Source organism: Camellia sinensis, chromosome 12 (assembly GCF_055761805.1).
Source record: "Camellia sinensis isolate YWXY chromosome 12, ASM5576180v1, whole genome shotgun sequence".
NCBI lineage: Eukaryota > Viridiplantae > Streptophyta > Magnoliopsida > Ericales > Theaceae > Camellia > Camellia sinensis.
Genome location: NC_138972.1, coordinates 72,749,773 through 72,768,521, shown reverse-complemented (window position 1 = coordinate 72,768,521; position 18,749 = coordinate 72,749,773). Strand labels below are relative to the sequence as shown.

General features: G+C 31.2%; 2 long non-coding RNA genes and 2 pseudogenes across 3 annotated transcripts; 1 reads left to right on the top strand and 3 right to left on the bottom strand.

The window, feature by feature from the left end:
• The first annotated feature begins 4,099 nt into the window (after nucleotides 1-4,099).
• Nucleotides 4,100-7,003, top strand: LOC114295454 (receptor-like protein 7; annotated as a pseudogene).
• Nucleotides 7,004-11,269: 4,266 nt separating this feature from the next.
• Nucleotides 11,270-12,158, bottom strand: LOC114307795 (uncharacterized). The gene is made up of 2 exons (XR_014346559.1): nucleotides 11,890-12,158; nucleotides 11,270-11,787 (listed from the first exon to the last, which is right to left on the bottom strand). It is a non-coding gene; the product is annotated as an uncharacterized LOC114307795 (long non-coding RNA).
• A 48-nt stretch (nucleotides 12,159-12,206) lies between these two features.
• Nucleotides 12,207-15,431, bottom strand: LOC145803659 (uncharacterized; annotated as a pseudogene). Its single transcript, XR_014345541.1, has 5 exons — nucleotides 15,356-15,431; nucleotides 13,708-13,731; nucleotides 12,933-13,069; nucleotides 12,620-12,834; nucleotides 12,207-12,304 (listed from the first exon to the last, which is right to left on the bottom strand). The product of XR_014345541.1 is annotated as an uncharacterized LOC145803659 (transcript).
• Nucleotides 15,432-16,119: 688 nt separating this feature from the next.
• On the bottom strand, nucleotides 16,120-17,105 carry LOC145804569 (uncharacterized). The gene is made up of 2 exons (XR_014346560.1): nucleotides 16,884-17,105; nucleotides 16,120-16,575 (listed from the first exon to the last, which is right to left on the bottom strand). It is a non-coding gene; the product is annotated as an uncharacterized LOC145804569 (long non-coding RNA).
• Between the last annotated feature and the right edge of the window lie 1,644 nt (nucleotides 17,106-18,749).

Below are 18,749 nucleotides of genomic sequence, written 5' to 3'. Positions count from 1 at the left end.
ATGAACAATCTACTTAACATGTAATGCCCTGAAAATTGGGCAGGGTATATCTATTTATGCAAAAACTCACCTGATAGACAAACACACACATATATATATATATATATATATAGCTAGCTATTCCATACATCCATTTCCATTAAATCCCAAAATGCCAAACACATGTTGTTCACATCTCAATGCCCCAGTTCTAATCACAAGCATGCATTTTACAACAAGTATGAAATGAAAGCCAAATAGATAATAAGTGTCTTACAAGTTTACAAATTTATGCAAGAATATTCTTGGTTACACAAAATGGAGTTTCAACTCAACGCAAATACAGCCCTGGGCTTACATTCAACAAATAACAATAAAACAAAAATGAAGCTTCAGCTCTGAGTCCTCCCAAGTCAATGCCTTGGCGGAAGCATAGCACTTGTACCAGGAAAAACCACAGCCTAGTAGAGATATATTATACAACATATGAACCATGACAAGACTAAAAAGGAGTATGCTCATGCTATGCTTATGATAAAACAATTTATCTCTCTTTTTATAAAGTATGCAATGCTGAGATGCAATAACAGATATAAAGCCAATTTCATTTTAAACCATATCTGTTACATAAATACACGCTTAGTGAATCTCTAGGTGAGAGTGTCTGCAAGTAGGCCCTAATGCACTACCACTGTCATTTTTACCAGTAAACTAGAAGACTCGATACTTAACTGCGCGGTTCCATACCCCCTACCCAGATTCACCAAGTATTTATCTTTTCGCAAAGAGATACATTTCCAAACATTTCTAAAAAACAAATACATTTCCAATGAAATGAATGTAATACAATGTCCAATACAACAAATGAGGAATGTGGTTCAATTTATCTAAGTCTCATGCATTTCTACAACAATCATGGCTATCCTCCACCGATAGCCCAAAACAGATATTTCTAAACAGATATTTAAATAATTAAATTCCAAAAATTTTGATAAATGCAATCTATTCCACATCTCATCAAATATGAACAACTACACTAGTTTTCATATCACAATCACGTCCGGTAACCTCTTAAGGTCCATTTCTAACCGTGTCGGTTTTATCCCAACAGATACATTAAGCAAAATAATACCGTTAATACCCAAGAAAATATCATTTTCTTTCCAAACTCATTCTCCAAGTATTATTCAACTATGACATCCTATTTTGATCAAAAGCTCCAAAAGTTCAACATAATTCCTTTATTTTCTTTAAAAATGCTCTTTTGGTCGCAAACCGGTAAAAATTTCAAAACCGATCTAGTCGAAGTCCGTTTTTGTTCAAATTTAAAATATAGCTCTTTCATAACCTTACAAACATATTCCAAGTTTACACTTTCGCAATTTGGGCATCAACTCTTCATTTTTCTCAAAATTTCTTATTTAGGCAATTAAATCACAAATTTTCCAAAAATTCTAATTAAATTATATATAACTCAAAGCTCTATATAATCAAGTAAAAGTGCATAAAGAAGTGTAGGAAAAATCCATACCTCGAGCCAAGAAGCTTTCAAATTTTTCGGCAACAGAAATTAAATTTTTTTGGAGTCAAACGACACCTTTTCCACCCTCTACATTTTGATTCAAAGCACTAGTGGTCAAAAATGACTTACACTAGATCAAACCTATGAAAAACCAACATTGGAACCCTTTCTCTTTTCTTTCTCACGGCAAGAACTCCAAGAACTCTCAAAAGTTGAATAAAAAATCATTTTGGTTGCTTTTATAGATATTTTCTAAACAAATATCTAACTATATATATACACCTATATATATATATATATATGTATATAAATTTAAAAATACATTTCAACATCTTTAATGACAAAAGTGAATATAATATTTTCTCACCACAAAATATATTTCGTTTAATGGTACACACCATAAATATTCACAACTCTTTTATGGTAATTAAATAATAATAATAATAAAACCATAACAATATTACATGGTTACTAACGAGTCACAATTCAATCAATTGGATCCAAATGAATGGAGTTTAATAATTTAAAATAAATCCCCAACTGAGATTCAAGTATAAATTCAATTTGATTCAACTCATTACACGACAAATCTTAAAAAGTAACAATTTAGATTAACGAGGTTGACCCCAAAACGAACTTATTAAGCCCAATTATTCTCTCAAGTTGAATGGCTAACTTGAGAGAATCCAACCCCGTTAATTTATTTATTATATTGATTGAGAGGAGAGGGTTTGCACCGATGAACATCTTGTAAGAAACTTCCTTCTTCAATTCTCCCAGTACACATCTGTCCATCCCTTTCCTCAATAATGATGTACAAAATTTTGAAAGATTTTCACAAAGAATAATGTTATATATATATATATATAATTTTATTGAAAAAAATACTTGATGGTAGTTATAATTGCACAAAATATCATATTATATTTATTTAGGGCAAATTACAAACACCCCTTCGAGGTTTGAGAAAAATATAAATTTCCCCCTGAGGTTTGAGAAATTACAAATTGTCTCCTAAGGGTCAAATTTTAATAACAAATTAAGAAAAATTAGGGGGGAATCTGTATGAAAATAAAAATCTCAGGGGGCAATTTGTTATGAAAATATAAACCTCAGGGGGCGGGATGTAATTTTTCAAACCTCAGGGAGGAATCTGTATTTTTACCAAATCTCAAGGGGTGTTTGTAATTTGTCCTATTATATTTATTAGTTTTATTTATAAAAATTATGTTTTTGAATCATTTTTTGTTTTTAATAATATAGTTAAAGCTTATATACTTTATTATTTTTTGTCTGAAAAAGGCCCAATCTGTTAAGAAATCGAATTCAAAATATCATTTTGTGAATGTGTTATTGTAGGTAACAATATTAAATCTATTAATTTTAGAAAATCAAAAAACCCTATGAAAATTAAATGGAAAATGAGGAATCATTGATGATGAGTAAGAACGATTTACTAGCACTTGAAATATCTAAAACCCTTAATAGTAGATTAAATTATTAATTATTTTATATACATTAGATTATTTCTTCATTTCACAATTTTTCAAAATAAAAATAATTTTATAAGCCTTTTCTTATTACTAATCTAATCCTACCTTTGATCGTTAAAAACAAACAAGACATTATATATGTTAATCAAACGGGACCTTAGTTAGTCATTTCACTCTCTGATGTTAGTAGTGTGTGTATACTAATATAATTAAAAAAAAAAACAAAAGAAAAAGAAAAATGTGAGGAGATAAATAGGGCAATCTAATAATTCCAAGTCTATAGTACCAGTTTCAGATCTCCCATATCCATTTTCTGTACACATCTTCTGTCTCATTCATGATTTTAAGATTGACGATGTGGCAGCCTGAGATGAATGGGACAGAATAATGGGTACAGGAGATCCGAAGCCCATAATACTGAAGAATCAACACAATATTTTTTTATGTAGTCAAGCTTGCTATTGACATAAAGCACCAAATAAGAACATTATTGTGGGTCCTTTATTTAGGCACAGTTTGAAAATTGGCCAAATCATTTATGAAAAATAAAAAAAAATCATTTTAAATCACATTTGATTACGAATTTAAATTGTGATTTAAAAAGAAAATGAAAATGTGGGAAAATGGATAAAAAATTTAGCTTATATTTTATTTATATTTCTCTTATAACCTTTCTTTTTTCAAATTCCTTTACCAATTCATGATTCAAATACAATTTTATTCATAATATAATGATGATTACATTTATTTACTAAAAATTATATATCACCTCAAATGTTAGCATTATATTATTAGTAATAAAAATGAGCCAATGTTGAGACTCATTACTTTTAATAATGCTTTGCTGAATACTAATTACATTTATTTACTAAAAGTAATTTATCATCTTATATATTATCTTTATATTAGTAATAAAATTGACCGAGTGATGGAGTCCATTAAATTAATACAATGATAATATGTGAGACTATCGTTCTCACAAAATAATAATAATAATAATAATAATAATAATAATAATAATAATAATATGTGAGACTATACAATTACAATTTTCAGTTTATATTTTTTGATTATTGAATTATTTATTAAGTTATAAATAGGAGAGTGCATATAGAAGAAGCATCATATCCAATTCCCTCTCTACCACCCCACCCAATACTGGTGTAAGAATGGGTTTCTTACTATCCAATTATCAACTCACAATATGTATCCTCCTGTATTCCCTAATTTTCTGCTTCTCTTCTTCTGCACATCTTTGCCATAATGACGAGAGCACTGCTTTGCTCCAATTTAAGCAACTCTTTTCCTTCAATTGCTCTGCTTGCGATTGCTCTGTTTGCGATTGCTCTGTTTATTCTGCTCCACTCACTGATAATTGGAAAGAGGGTACAGATTGTTGTGCATGGGATGGGGTCACATGTGATAACACCACTTCTCATGTCATTGGCCTCGACCTCAATTGTAACTGCCTATATGGTACCATCCATCCAAACAGCAGCCTCTTCAATCTTGTTCACCTTCAACACCTCGACCTTTCTGAAAACAACTTCAATCACTCTCAAATTTTACCTTCATTTGGCCGTTTCACAAATTTGACCCGTCTTCACCTCCGTTACTCCCATCTTTCTGGCCCAATACAATCATTAGAAGAAGAAGTCTGGCAAGGGAATAACTTCTCCAATAGCATTTTCCACTTACAGAAATTGCAGGAGCTGTGCTTACAAGGTAACAGAGAACTCACAGGTAAACTTCCAAGTTTTATAAACGGAACACTCCGGCACCTTAGGCACCTTAGGTCGTTGGATCTCTCTGTAATAGATTTCACCGGAGAGCTACCTAGTTCCATCGGCCAACTTGAGTACTTGGAGCACCTATCCCTCGGTCACTGCAATCTCTTCGGTACGATTCCGAGATCGCTTACAAACCTCACGCGATTAATTTCGCTTGATCTTGGAGGGAATAACTGGATCAATGGTCAATTCCCATCTTCAATCGGCCATCTTAAAAACTTGGAGGAGCTATTCCTCAATGACTGCAATTTCTTTGGTACCATTCCAACATGGCTTGGAAACCTCAAGAAACTAAGAATGTTATATCTTGGAGGGAATAACTTGATCAATGACCAATTCCCATCTTCAATCGGCCATCTTAAAAACTTGGAGTACCTAGACCTCAATGACTGCAATTTCTCTGGTACAATTCCGAGATCGCTTACAAACCTCACGCGATTAATTTATCTTGATCTTTCATCCAACAATTTTGAAGGCCCAATTCCTCAACTTTTTTCCAACTTCTCGCAACTTCTAACTACAAATTTCTCACACAATCAACTAGCAGGTCCCATTCCATCATCAATAACTGGCCTTCCAAATCTACAGTCTCTATATTTAGGCAGTAACTCAATCAATGGGACAATACCTCCTTCCTTGTTTCATCTTGTGAACCTTACCTATCTTGATCTTTCATCAAATAATTTAAGCGACACTGTTGAGCTGGACACGTTTGCAAAGATTGAATATTTGAATTATTTGGATCTTTCAAACAGTGGTCTATCATTGACCTCCACCAACTCCACTCCCTCCTCTTTCCGAAACATTAGGACATTACGATTGTCGTCTTGCAACATATGTAAAATTCCTGAATTTCTGAAAACCCGAACGGAATTGTTGGAGGTGCTAGACCTTTCGAACAACCACCTAAATGAAGAACTCAATCCACTCTGCAATCTTCATTCTCTTCGATATCTCAATCTGTCCAATAACCAATTTGCCGGATTAATTCCTACCTGTTTGGGGAACTTCAGTGGAAATTTAACCTTGTTAAATTTGCAAAGAAACAATTTCCATGGTACCATCCCTCAAACATTTGGATACGCAAGCATGTTACTGGAACTTGACATTAGCCACAATGGATTGCAAGGGGTGCTTCCAAGATCATTGGCGAATTGCACAAATCTAGAAATTTTGAATCTGGGTCATAATTTTATAGAAGATGCTTTTCCATTTTGGTTGGAGAACCTGCCCCAATGAAGGTTGTTGTCTTGCGATATAATAAATTCCATGGTCCCATAGAGCAACCAAGGAAGAGATTAGCCTTCACCAATTTACATATCATTGACATGTCTCACAATGACTTTACAGGTACTTTGCCATCAAAATACTTTGATAGTTGGGATTCAATGATGATGGCCAATGAAGACAAAGCTCAGTCAAAATACATAACCATATATGATTATTATTCGGTGACCATAATGAATAAAGGATATGAAATGGAATACGTTAAGATCCTCACCATCTTCAAAGCAGTCGATTTTTCACACAATAAGTTTCGTGGAAAGATTCCCATATCTATTGGCAGACTTAAATCCCTCCATGTCCTAAATTTTTCAAGAAATGGCTTCACAGGTCCGATTCCATTGTCCTTGGTGAATCTAACTGAGCTTGAGTCCTTGGATCTATCCCAAAACAAGCTATCTGGTAAGATACCTCAAGAACTAACAAGCTTAACATTTCTTGAAGCTTTTGATGTCTCGCAAAATAATCTAACTGGGATTATACCACGAGGCCAGCAGTTTGAAACATTTTCAAACACTTCATATGGGGGAAATGCAGGCTTGTGTGGTTTTCCCTTGTCAAAGGAATGTAACACTCCCAAGGTAGCAGAATCACCATCTTTACCATCTTCTTCAAGCCACAATTATAAATGCAGACTTGATGGTTTTGGATGGGAAGCAGTGTTGATGGGATATGGATGTGGAGCAGTATTTGGTTTGGTGATAGGAAGTTGCATCATTCGAAGGAAAGAAGAATGGCTTGCGAGAATTTTTAGAGTGAAAATGCGTCATCAGAAGAACAGATCAAATGTGGTTAGGTACCAATATGGACGAAGATGACATGTTCAGAACTAAGTGGAGCTTGTTGAAGTAAAGGTACTACCATGTTTTCCTTTTCATTAAAGCTGTTTGTTTTTAATTTGATTGTGAACCATGATATCCCTTTTCATTTCCTACTTCTATGTTTCAAATTTGACACACATGATTGACTGCTAGAATATATAGTTAGTTACATGCCTGTATGCAAGTAGAAAGATAATAGATTACATGAAGAAAGAAAAAAAAAAAAAAAAACTCTTTTACAAAAATTGAATTCACAACTCTGTAATTTTAATCGCTTAAAATAACAAATTTAGATCAAAGTCGAGGAGAAGAAAACAAAATGGTAAAATAATTCATGCTGACATTAGAAATTATGAACTACATGTTTTCAATACGAATTTATATACATGTTTTCAAGTCAAGTTAAATTTTCACAAATAGGTGCTCATTTTTTGTTTGTTGATTTTAGTTTTTCTTTGATTTATACACATGTTTTTTTTTTTTTTTTTTCAAAATTTTGAATCTTTCTAGATTAGAAGCACTTGAAAATAATTATATATATATATATATATATATGTAAAAAAAAAAAAAAAACCTTCTAATTCAAATTTTTTAAAGATTCACTAAAAATAAAATTTCAGAAAATGTGATTTTCTAGCATTTGCCAAACAGGGATGGATTTTTTTTTTAATTTTATATTTATTGTCAGCTAAATAAGTTGTAACTAAGGTGGGCGTCGTGTAGTGCTAGGTTGTAATACGTCATGTTATTTTGAGTTTCTGTCAAAATTAACTCAACACTAGCCCATTCCACCTTTTTGTTATATCATATTATTGTGTCATGTCATTTTAGGTCTGTGTTCGATTTATGTTGTGTTAACAAGTCATATCAAAAAAATTATCCTTAATTAGAAGTATCGAGTGTATGAAAAAATTAAAAGTTTTCTTTACAAATTAAATTTAATGAAAATAATCTCTACTTTATGAAAAAATAAATAAAATAAAAAATCTATAGATGAAATATTTAATTTTAACTCAATTCTATTTCCCTAATTTACAAAATTAAATCCTATGCTATATTTGTTTTACTAGATTACTTCTAAAATAGTTGACAAAAAATACATTATCTTTATTTATTTTTTATTTTTTTAAATATTAGCCTCAAAATTTTAATTTAGTTTGGATGGAGTTGCATAAGGATTCAATAATATCATGATAATCTTTACGCCCTGTTTGGAAAGGGCTATTTGGGCTAAAATAGTCAATAAAAATAAAATAGGCTAAAATAACTAATAAAACAAAATGTCACATTCAACCCATAATTATTTCATTTTTTCTCTCACAACTATCAAATTTACTACAAAAGCAAAAAACAAGTATTTTTTCAAACACAACTTTTTAGCCATGCTAAAATAGCAAAAAAATCAAAAAGCCAACTAAAAGACCTTACTTCCTAAATGAGACCTAGTAGAAATAACATTACAATAAAATGAATTTGTACTATACATAATATTTTTCATAGCAAATGACACATGTATTTTTGTATTTTAAAAAACAAAAAATTGAATAAATTGTCCAGGTTATGCATAATATTTTTCATAATAAGAGCTTATTTCTATAAAAATAAAAATAACCATGAGTTATTTTTTAGTATAAAGAATTCAAAAATATCACAATGTGATATATACAAACATTACCTCATCGATGATAAATTATTAACTATAAATGTGTTTTAAAAATAATAATTATTGAAGCCTGGATAGTTTCTTGAGTGGTCATGAAGACGATACTTAAGTGATAAGTTGAGTACGATTTTAGATTCGAATCTATAGAGAGATACTAACCTACGTTGTAATTTAACTATTAACATATTAACCGTTATCTTAAAAATAAATAAATAATAATAACTCAAAAATAAATTTACTTTTCAAATTGTAGAGATATGATAATTATTACATATGAATCAAATAATCAATTATTAATTACATATGAAACGCAATAAACCAATGATTGAATGGCATATGTATTTATGAGTTACAACTAACAATCAATTATTAGTTACAAATTTGTAGCTGTTAGTTATAGTCATTATGGTGTTGGTTATGATTTAGTTGTGACCTATTATTGTTATTTTAGTTATGTTTGAAGAGGTGTTTAGTTATGTCTGAAACAATATTTAGTTATGATTCATTTTAGTATTGATCATAACTTATTGTGACATTAGTTATGACCTATTATGATTATTATTTTAGTTATGAATAAAAAAATTTCTTATTATACCTTAAGTGATATTTGATTATGATCATTTTTTTAGTTCGGGCATTTGTTACAGTAGCATCACAATTATGATAAATTATATTTAGGCCAAGTTTGGGAAGACTAAAAAAGTGCACTTTTTGTCTTTTTGGACTAAAAAATTGAGGTTGAAAATATGGATGTTTGGGTTAACTTTTTGACTTTTTATTGAAAAATGTGTAATAAAAAATTGTAAAAATTGATTTGTAGGGAAAAATTTGAATTGGGAGTTGTGCAGCCGTAATTGTTGACTTTTGGTGAATAGTGTTAACTTTTTAACTTTTTGAGTAACTTTTTGACTTTTTGACTTTTTTTAAAGTCCCCAAACTTGGCCTTAATGAACACCCCAAATAGTGGTGTGTATGATAGAGGAACCCATACGAAGCCCATCTTAAGAGTTCTCTTCGAGGCCCAAAATTTAGCGTTGCATTGCACCCAATCTTATTACCCAAAGCCAATACTTGAGAAAGCCCATATGATCTCTCCTGATAAAAGAAAAATAGAAAAATAACTAATAAATCTAAGTTTTCTTACAGAAAAATCATTAAGACCTATTAATTTTGTATTAAGATAATTCATTCATATTTTAAATAAATTATTTTGAAACAGTAATACTATAATTTTTCTCACTTTTACCTTTTTCCATGGATATTTATCACATTTGTACTCATAATTTAATGGTCAACTTTAGTAAAAAAATCATAAATAGGGTCTCAAAAATTATAATTAAGATTATTCACTCTATTTGGTTCTGAATTTTTAAAAATAATTTTTTGAGTTTTTAATTCTGTTTTTTTAGTGAACTTGTTTAATATTTTAGTCAATTTTATTTTTTATTTTTAAATGCACCTAATAGATGTACTTGAAAAGTAAAATATTTATAAAAAAATCATAAAAATTTCAAAATATACCCAAAAAAATACAAAAAATACAAAAATATACTGAATTTTTGTATTCTTTTATATTTTTTTAGTATATAGTGAATTTTTCTTGAAAAAAAAATCAAAAAATTTGTATTTTTTACATGTATCTAAATTAAATTGATATAAAAAAATTTAAATGGCTAAAATATTACTAAAATTCACCAAAAAATAAATAAATAAATGGGGATGAAAAAATCAAAAAAAAAAAAAAATTAACATACAAAATAATGAACATGTTGATTCTAGATCAATACCTAATACATCAATAATTAATATTTACATGAAAAAAAAATAATTCAATTGAAATCGCATAGAGTTTGGTATTATTCTATAACAATATTTGGCTTTAGCAATCACCTCATTATGGAAAAATTGAATAGAAAAAAAATCTAACAGGATCGGCAAGAGGAATATTTTTCTAAATATTGGCTCTCTTAAATATTGTTGAGTATAAGAGGAATATATGACAGTAAGACTTTGTGGAAGTGTTTTATGCAAAATACGACTGAATTCTTCTAATAGAAAATTGATAAAGGTTGAACAATTTTTTTAAAGAAAAGTAAGACTAATTTGTTATTTTTCCAAAAAAAAAAAAAAAAAACATTGACCGACAAAAATAAAACCATAATCTAGAGTTTGTTTCTTGTTTTGTTTTATTAAAAACAAAAAAGTTTGTTTGGTGTTATTTTCTTCTTTGATGTTTTCATTTCTAATTTTTTACTTTCAAAAAAACTTTATGAAAATTGAAGGGAAAATAACAATTAAGTGGTAAATTTAAAAAATAATTTCAGATATATGATAACGTTTATAAAATCACCAGGGGAAATTCCAGATTTATTGGCGTTTAAAAAACGCCGCTAATTCTTTTATAACGTTTAGTACCAAACATCGAAGACGCAGCCGTCGCTACAGCGATACGCTTTAAAAACGCCGCTAAATATGATAAATAACGGTAAAATGACATCATCAAATATTTAGCAACGTTTTTAAAAACACCGCGATAGATTTTTTCCTATTTTAAAAATATGAATTAAAAATATAACTGTTGGCATTGTAGCGGCGTTTGAGAAAACGCCGTTATAGCTCTCTTTTTGTTTGTTTGTTTTTTTTGGGATTTTGCTTATTCTGTTAGATTTATCTAAAGCTTATACACAGTTGCCAATGAAATTATTGCCAACCCAGAATAAATCAACCAATTATACATTTTAAGTGGAAGAACAAAGGAATATATACATGAAGATGGAACAGAGAAAAACTTATGCTCAGAAAAAGATAATTCAGAAGGAATTTAACCATCTGGACCTTCACAAATCGACCCTTAACTCGCTTCCTCGTATCTACTCTCAACTTTCTCTACTCGTACCGGATGTGCTTATTATATCTATTTATGATATGTAAGTATTAAGACGTTACAAATTTCGATTTTCTATAATAACTACCTTCGGTATTTCTTCTTCTCTTTGTAATGCTGCATGGCATTGCCTCTGTTTTGCGCAAGCTGCTCCATATCAGCCTTCGTTATTGCTGCTGTTGGGGTCTCGCCTCTCACCGGAACTGAGCTTTCTGTAAACTGGATATCTTTTGAGCCACTATAGCCTTTTGGTTTAATGAAAGCTGAACCTGATGAGGGTCGTCCTATAGGTAAATTGTTGCTCTCTGGTGTTGCAGGCCCATGGCTTGCTGTTGGCTTATTTGCATTATTCTGCATCATTAGTAGAACAAATGAATATTCACTGGGCCAATAAAATATGTTAGGACACAGAATGCAAAATTCGTATCCAAATCAAATCAGAAGAACACTTACTTAACACTACTAATCATACTAGCACATGGTGATCTCTACCCTTCCGTAAGTGTCGCACACTTCAACATGCCATTAACCGTCAATGGGGTCTGCCTGACAAATACTATTCCTCTCATTCCATTATAGTACTCTCAAGTATTGATATCTCTTCGTAATCAAACATGGCAATCATTTTGGTGAGCAATTTAATATTCATGAATCACTTTATAAATCTCTCACTAAAGGCTACCAGTAATTGATCATTGTATGTGACACCAGCAATACAACAACCATCTGCACTCACCAGAAAGAAAATATCAGATTGTGGCTGTGATTGGTTTCTCCGTTGTTCCTTTTACAAATGGAAGAAGAATTTTGGGAGTAGCAGCTGTTTCTCTCCTTTTAGAATATAATTCTTGGTTATAGAAGTATAAACCTGCAAAAAAACAAAAAGGCTGACAAATTAAGCCCTAAAAGCAACAGGAATCAACAAATTGTGATGATAATAAACATAGGAGCACAATTGGGCACAATAGAAAATCAAAATTAGTTTTTATTGTTTACTAGATTCAGTTTTTTAATTTAGTTCACTCATCATTCCTAACCATAGAGTTAAACTTGGATTTTCAGCCATCACAAATATAGTCGATATCCACATATCACCTCCCACGCAGTAAACATATTTAGAATCACAAAGAAAACAATGGAGCATGCCTCCATAACAAGAGATGGCCCTATAATCCTCAAGTACCTTAGTCAGGTAAAGCAGTTCCTCTGTCAAGGTTATTCTTCATCTCCAGCGTGTATCTCCCAAAGGCTCGCTCAATCTTCTTATTGAAATGTTCATTACGGTCATTGATCAAATCAGTATCTTTCTCATCATGAAACCTTCTCCTCCTGCTTCTCATCTCTGTCCTTGAGTTCCTTCACCATCCTTTCAATCTTGTCCTCGGCAACTTTTGGTGCCTGTCAAATATGAGTAGAATTCTTTTGTTCTGTTCAACTTTCTCTAAATTGAACCATTTTTGCCAGAAACACATAATTTCCTCAATTAAAACACTAACCTTTCCATATTGGAGGTTTGAAGCTTCTCTGTAGAATTCTGGATCAGCTTCTTTCATTTTATTGTACTCTTCGATGTCAATCTCGATGTTCTTTGACCGTTTCTTGTATGCATTGTAGAATGTTTTCTGATTAAAAACTGTTCAAGCAAGGCAATGTATTTCAGTACATACATATAAGGTATCAAATGTCAATGTTGAATGGTTCAAAGAAGGTGGGGGAAAAAAAAAAGAAGGTAACTTAAGCTTATCTTTATATTGGAGAATTAAAGAAGTTTTCAACAAAATATCTATTTCCAGCCTTCCAAGCACACTATATGTAAAATAGCTTAAACCCATGAGAATGCAGACATATACTAGGATATGTACTATACCAATAATTCAACACTGTATTATGCTGTTTATTTGACCATGTAACAACAATTATTCTTTCATTTTATCCAACCGACTAAAAAGTTCTCTTCCAAGAAGATATGGTTCGCTATAGTGCTCGTGCAAGTAAGCGATGAGTTAATCAAAGTTCATGCAATTCAGGGAAGAATGACATTCTGTTCCCAATCTCCCAGATACAAATTGATAGGACTGCAAATAGAAGCAATTGGTGGAAATGGATCCCTATAGTTAACCCCAAGTAATTGGGACAAAGACTTTTGTTGAATTTAGCTGCATTCCAAAGTTGAAAATGTATGTGCAAATAATATTTAAGAAAATGAATTAAGTTACGCACAACACACAACGTAAAATATATAATTACATAACCAAAAAGAACTAATCATACCATCCCCACCAAACGGAGCAGGCTCTTTTTAACCCCTATTGACTAGCATAACTTCATGCAAATCAGGAACAGCAGCAACTGAATTGTGCTAAACCTTAACACCAGTAGCCTGAATTTCTCCTGGTAGTGTCTAGAAAGACGTTAGGTAATTCAAGGAAAATTACAACAATATAGGGCACCTAAATGACATATTATTATCACAACACAAGGAACTTAAAAAACTTATAATAGTCAGTAACCCTACAGTTACAAAAATGTGTAGTAGGAAAAATAAATTGGAGAACTCTATGAAAATAGAGGTCAACCAGCCAAAATTCAGCAAGCACATTTCCAAACAACTGGATAAACTAAGACAATATTTCAGTTATGTAATATGCGAAGATAATAGAAAATAGTGCCACTCAGTGAAAACTAAATTCAACCGCTTTCAAGTTACAATTTGGGTAACAAAAGTTTGTAGCAAAGAGAAAACTAAAGCAACCTTTCTTAAGTAAACTTAAAAATTAATATTGACGAAAGAAGGCAACAAGATAGCACCACCCATGTACAAAAGCAAAAAAAAAAAAAAAAAAAAAAGAGTAAGGTTTGAATATGTATTATCTCACCTATGTAAGTTTTAAATAAACTATTTATTTTGATATTGAACATCTCTTTAGAAATAATTGTATTGGGCTATCGGTGGAGGATAGTTATGATTGTTATATAAATTGCATGAGGATTAGGCGATTTAATGCTAATCTATTGTTGATGTCATTGAATATAACCATGTTATAAATACATTGTCTATGTATATTTATTGGGAGGAGAAAGTTGATGTACTCCATATGTGATTATGTTTATAAATACATTGCATATATATATTTGTTTGGGAGGAGAAAGGAGATGGACTCCATTTAAAGCAAGTTGGCCGGAGTATCCTGAGTGAAAGACCTGAAATTTCATATATAAATGGGTGCCGGTTCCTTCGGACGAAATATCCATAAAATGGCAGGTTTGAAGTATTTATGTGTATTTTTGCATTGTGGAAAAACCATTGAGTTGTACTCTCAGTTTGGTTGTTGAAAGATAATGAATTTAACTCATGAATTGAGTAACATATTGAACTTGAAATGAATTGAAGGAAAATGAAAATGAGGTTTGGTCTTAGTGGCATATGAATATGCAGGCCTTGTGGATACTTCCGTATCGGTATTGTTTATGTACGTGGTATTTATACATTTGCTAAACCTCATATATTGTTTTAGATTATCTCTACTGAGTTGTTAGCTCACCCTATACGGGAATATCATTTTCAGGCGCAGGTGAGGTGTTACCTCCAAGGTAATAGCATGGATGGACTCACGGGAAGCAAGAGCTTCTTATTTATGCTTTATGCGTGTATGTTTGTTATTTGTAAAGCCAAGGGCTTAAATTGTAATGAGCGAGACTCAATTTGTGTAACCAAGCAATGACTTGGAAAGATATAAGCCTACATGGCATATAATTGGTTGTTAAACAGTAAACTCTGATATATGAAAGTATGTTGTTTCTCATATTTATTCCGCATCTGAGTTATCTTTATTGTATTATTTTGGGGGCGTTACAAAGTATGATGACAAGGTTTACATAATTAACAATGTGAAAGTATTCAAATAATTCGTCGGCTTACCAGCAAAACCTTGCACCATTGTCATTACCCACTCAGCTACTTGCTGCATCAACCAAAGGGAAAAATTGTTCACCATTTTTAGCCTCTACCACTTGCACTATGTTTGGATATTTGGTTTCTAGAAGGAAAAGAAATGGGAAGGGAAAAGTGAACAAAATTTAGCTTCTACATCATCATATACTTTTTCCCTTCTCTTTTTTCTTTCCCTCCACAAATCCGAAATCTAAGCACAGCCCTAGGGGCATTTTGAGTCTTAAAGATTAGGAAATCTAATAGACAGAGAGCATATTTAATGCTTGAAATAGAATATATGTTACCTTATCCCCAAAAATTTTCACAAGTACCTTCTATATCAGTTCGAGATATTTGTATTCCATTTGCTTTTAGTTCTTTAAAAGCTCAACCAAGTAACAATTAATTAAATGCTATAAAATGAAATTAAAGACACCCAATCAGAGTAACCAGAAAATGTATTTACACCTTGACATGGAAATTTTGTATTCATTTTCAATGCTAACTTTGACAGAGCACCCATTGAATTTTGGAAGCACGACCTCTAGGAACCCTAAATCATCTTACAGTGTCACCTTTCAAAACGAAGTGTTAAAATCTCACTCAGCCAAATATATATATATATATATATATGGGAATGCGTTGGTGTTTCCCTTTTTTTCATCCTAGTTATTGACACAGGAAGGAATCAAAACATATCAAGCTTATACTTTACCATATTTAATTTCACTTGCAAAAATGCTACAAATGTATTTCCTGAATAGATTGGCCAATGGATGTCCTAAAATTGAATATGCGTTGGCAATTAAGCATGTTATGATAAAAAATTGTTCAGTTCCCCACATCGCTTCTCTTTAAACATCAATAATTACTAGTTATGCATTCAAACAAATATCTTATGAAAATTTCAAATCCATATGTTGACAAGGGAATCAAATTAAAATATATGAAACTTTGAATCAATCAAACACTGACAATAAAAAGCATTGGCACGCCAGATGATCGCGGCATTGAGACCACATAAGCCCCAAATGCTCTATCACCTTTCATGGGGATATCAGACTTGTTAAACTCGACAGCAAATTGAGGTTTGGCTTTTAGGCCACCACTCTTAATCAATCAGATAAATCTCAAGAATGTTTCTTCAGGAACTCCGAGTGATCCCACATTTAGCTCAATCGTATCAAATCCCAATTGTTTACACACTCCTAAAACAACAAAAATAAGAGAGACTATTATTGCGAAGAATTGCAACACTTGCTTTCTTTTCTTGTTGATAAATGAGAAGTGCTTTAATACACTATTGCAGAGAAAAATAAGAAATTTTCTTTCACACCTCTATGTAGCTGTGTTACATGGACTCGCCAGTTTAGGGCAGAGTACCCGCGTCGACACGACACAACACGGGTGCGGGAGTGAGATATGTGCCGGATTCGGCATGGTTTTCTCAGACATGGCTAACATGAGAGGAGAAAGAAGAAGGGTTGTTGAGAGAGAGAGAGAGGCTGAAACTCACCTTTGCAAAGCAAGTCGAGTCGCGAGGCACGATCGAAGTGCGAACCCTAGTCGCGAACTAGACCGAATCGAAGGAGATCTGAAAATCAACATCTCAAAGCCGATTCCACCCTAGGGCTTCGATTCCCCTCTGGTTTCGACCTCTCTCTCTCTGTCTCTTCTATCTTCTCTTCTCCTCTCTCTCTTTTCTTCTTTGACTGTCTTCTCATCCTTTCCCTTCTCTTTCTCTAGTTTTTATTTATAACTTATATATTCTCTTTCTCTAGTTTTTATTTATAACTTATATATTAACTAACGTATGCCCGTATCTGAAGGTACGGTATAAATAATTTTGTGATAAAAATATAATTATAATTCATATGTATCATATTAAAATTTATTATGAAGTCTGTAATTTTTTTTACAAAAATATTGAAAAAATATAAAGAAATACTATTCTTTTTAAAAAATTGTAACAATTTTAATTGTATCATAAGTTTTATAAAACTCAAATAAAATAACAACGAAATAACCCAAAACTCCGGTGATGCAGCTCACAGAGAAGCACCGAAGTACTCCCACTGCCGACAAACAAATAATTATTCTACTGTTTATACCCATTGATATATATAATACTACAAAATAAATAATTATTATGTTGTTTAAGAATTTCAATTTAGTAGTTTGTCCAACAAACAATAAAAGCTAAATAAATTAAGATTTTAAAAATAAAAATAATAATAAATACAATATTTTGATTTCTCAAAAGTTGTGGAATTTTCTAACCTCTTCCTGATTGATGGTGGGTCACCCAAAGCTCTTTTTTTTATTTATTTATTATTTTAGACTTCACTCTATCGCTTTTTCTACTTGCTTTTTCCATCCAACCAATCACATTCCGCCCGTATGGTCTTCGTTTTGATGACCTAATTTCCAGTCTTTAAAGCTTACAACAACTTGAAAGTGCTCAAAAAGTTCAACTTCTGTCAATAGATTCTAACACCTTCAGATTTTAACACCTTCAAACTACTGATTTATCTGGTAATAGATTCTAACACCTTCAAACTACTAATTTATCTGGTAATAGATTCTAACCAAGCAAGTCCCCAGGGTTGATTTGGAGGTTTAAAAATGTATATCCGTGTCTAAATTAATTAAAAGATTAAAATATAATTAAATTTAAAAATATTGATTTAAAATGTAATTTATCAAATTTATTGGCTTTGAAATGAATTTTGTAAAAGTACCCAAACATAAATACTCCCCAATAAAATTAAAGTAAAAATTGAAAAATATAATTTATTATAAGAATTTGAAGTCAAAATTCTATTAATAAAAAAACTCTTCTGTTCAATTTTTGAACAAATCACACAACTCTCATTATTTCTTCTCTTTCTCAAAATTCACTTTTATGATAATTTTTTTAAAGATAACCCAATTTAAACCTAATTTAAATTTTGAGTTCAAATTTATCTACACACAAAAAATCATTTTCTACATAAACATAACTCATGAACTCAATTTAACTCAATTTTCACCATTTTTTTTTAACAGAACTCAATTTAACATTATTTATACCGTATGCCCGTGCCTAAAGACATTGACATTATAAAAAATTAACCATCTCTAGCGTATGCCCGTGCCTAAAGACACGGTATAAGTAATGTTAGAATTAGAATATAATTGTAATTCCAATACTATTTAAATTTATTTTTTAATTTGATAAAATCACAAATTTGTTATAAAAATTTGGAGTTCTTACAAAACTCTTTACGAAAACTCGCTTTTGCTTATATAATATATAGCTAAATAGATAGATGTGCATAGATAATCTATTTGTAATGGTAGGATCTTAACAATATTCATCCTGTGGACAATTGTAATTAAG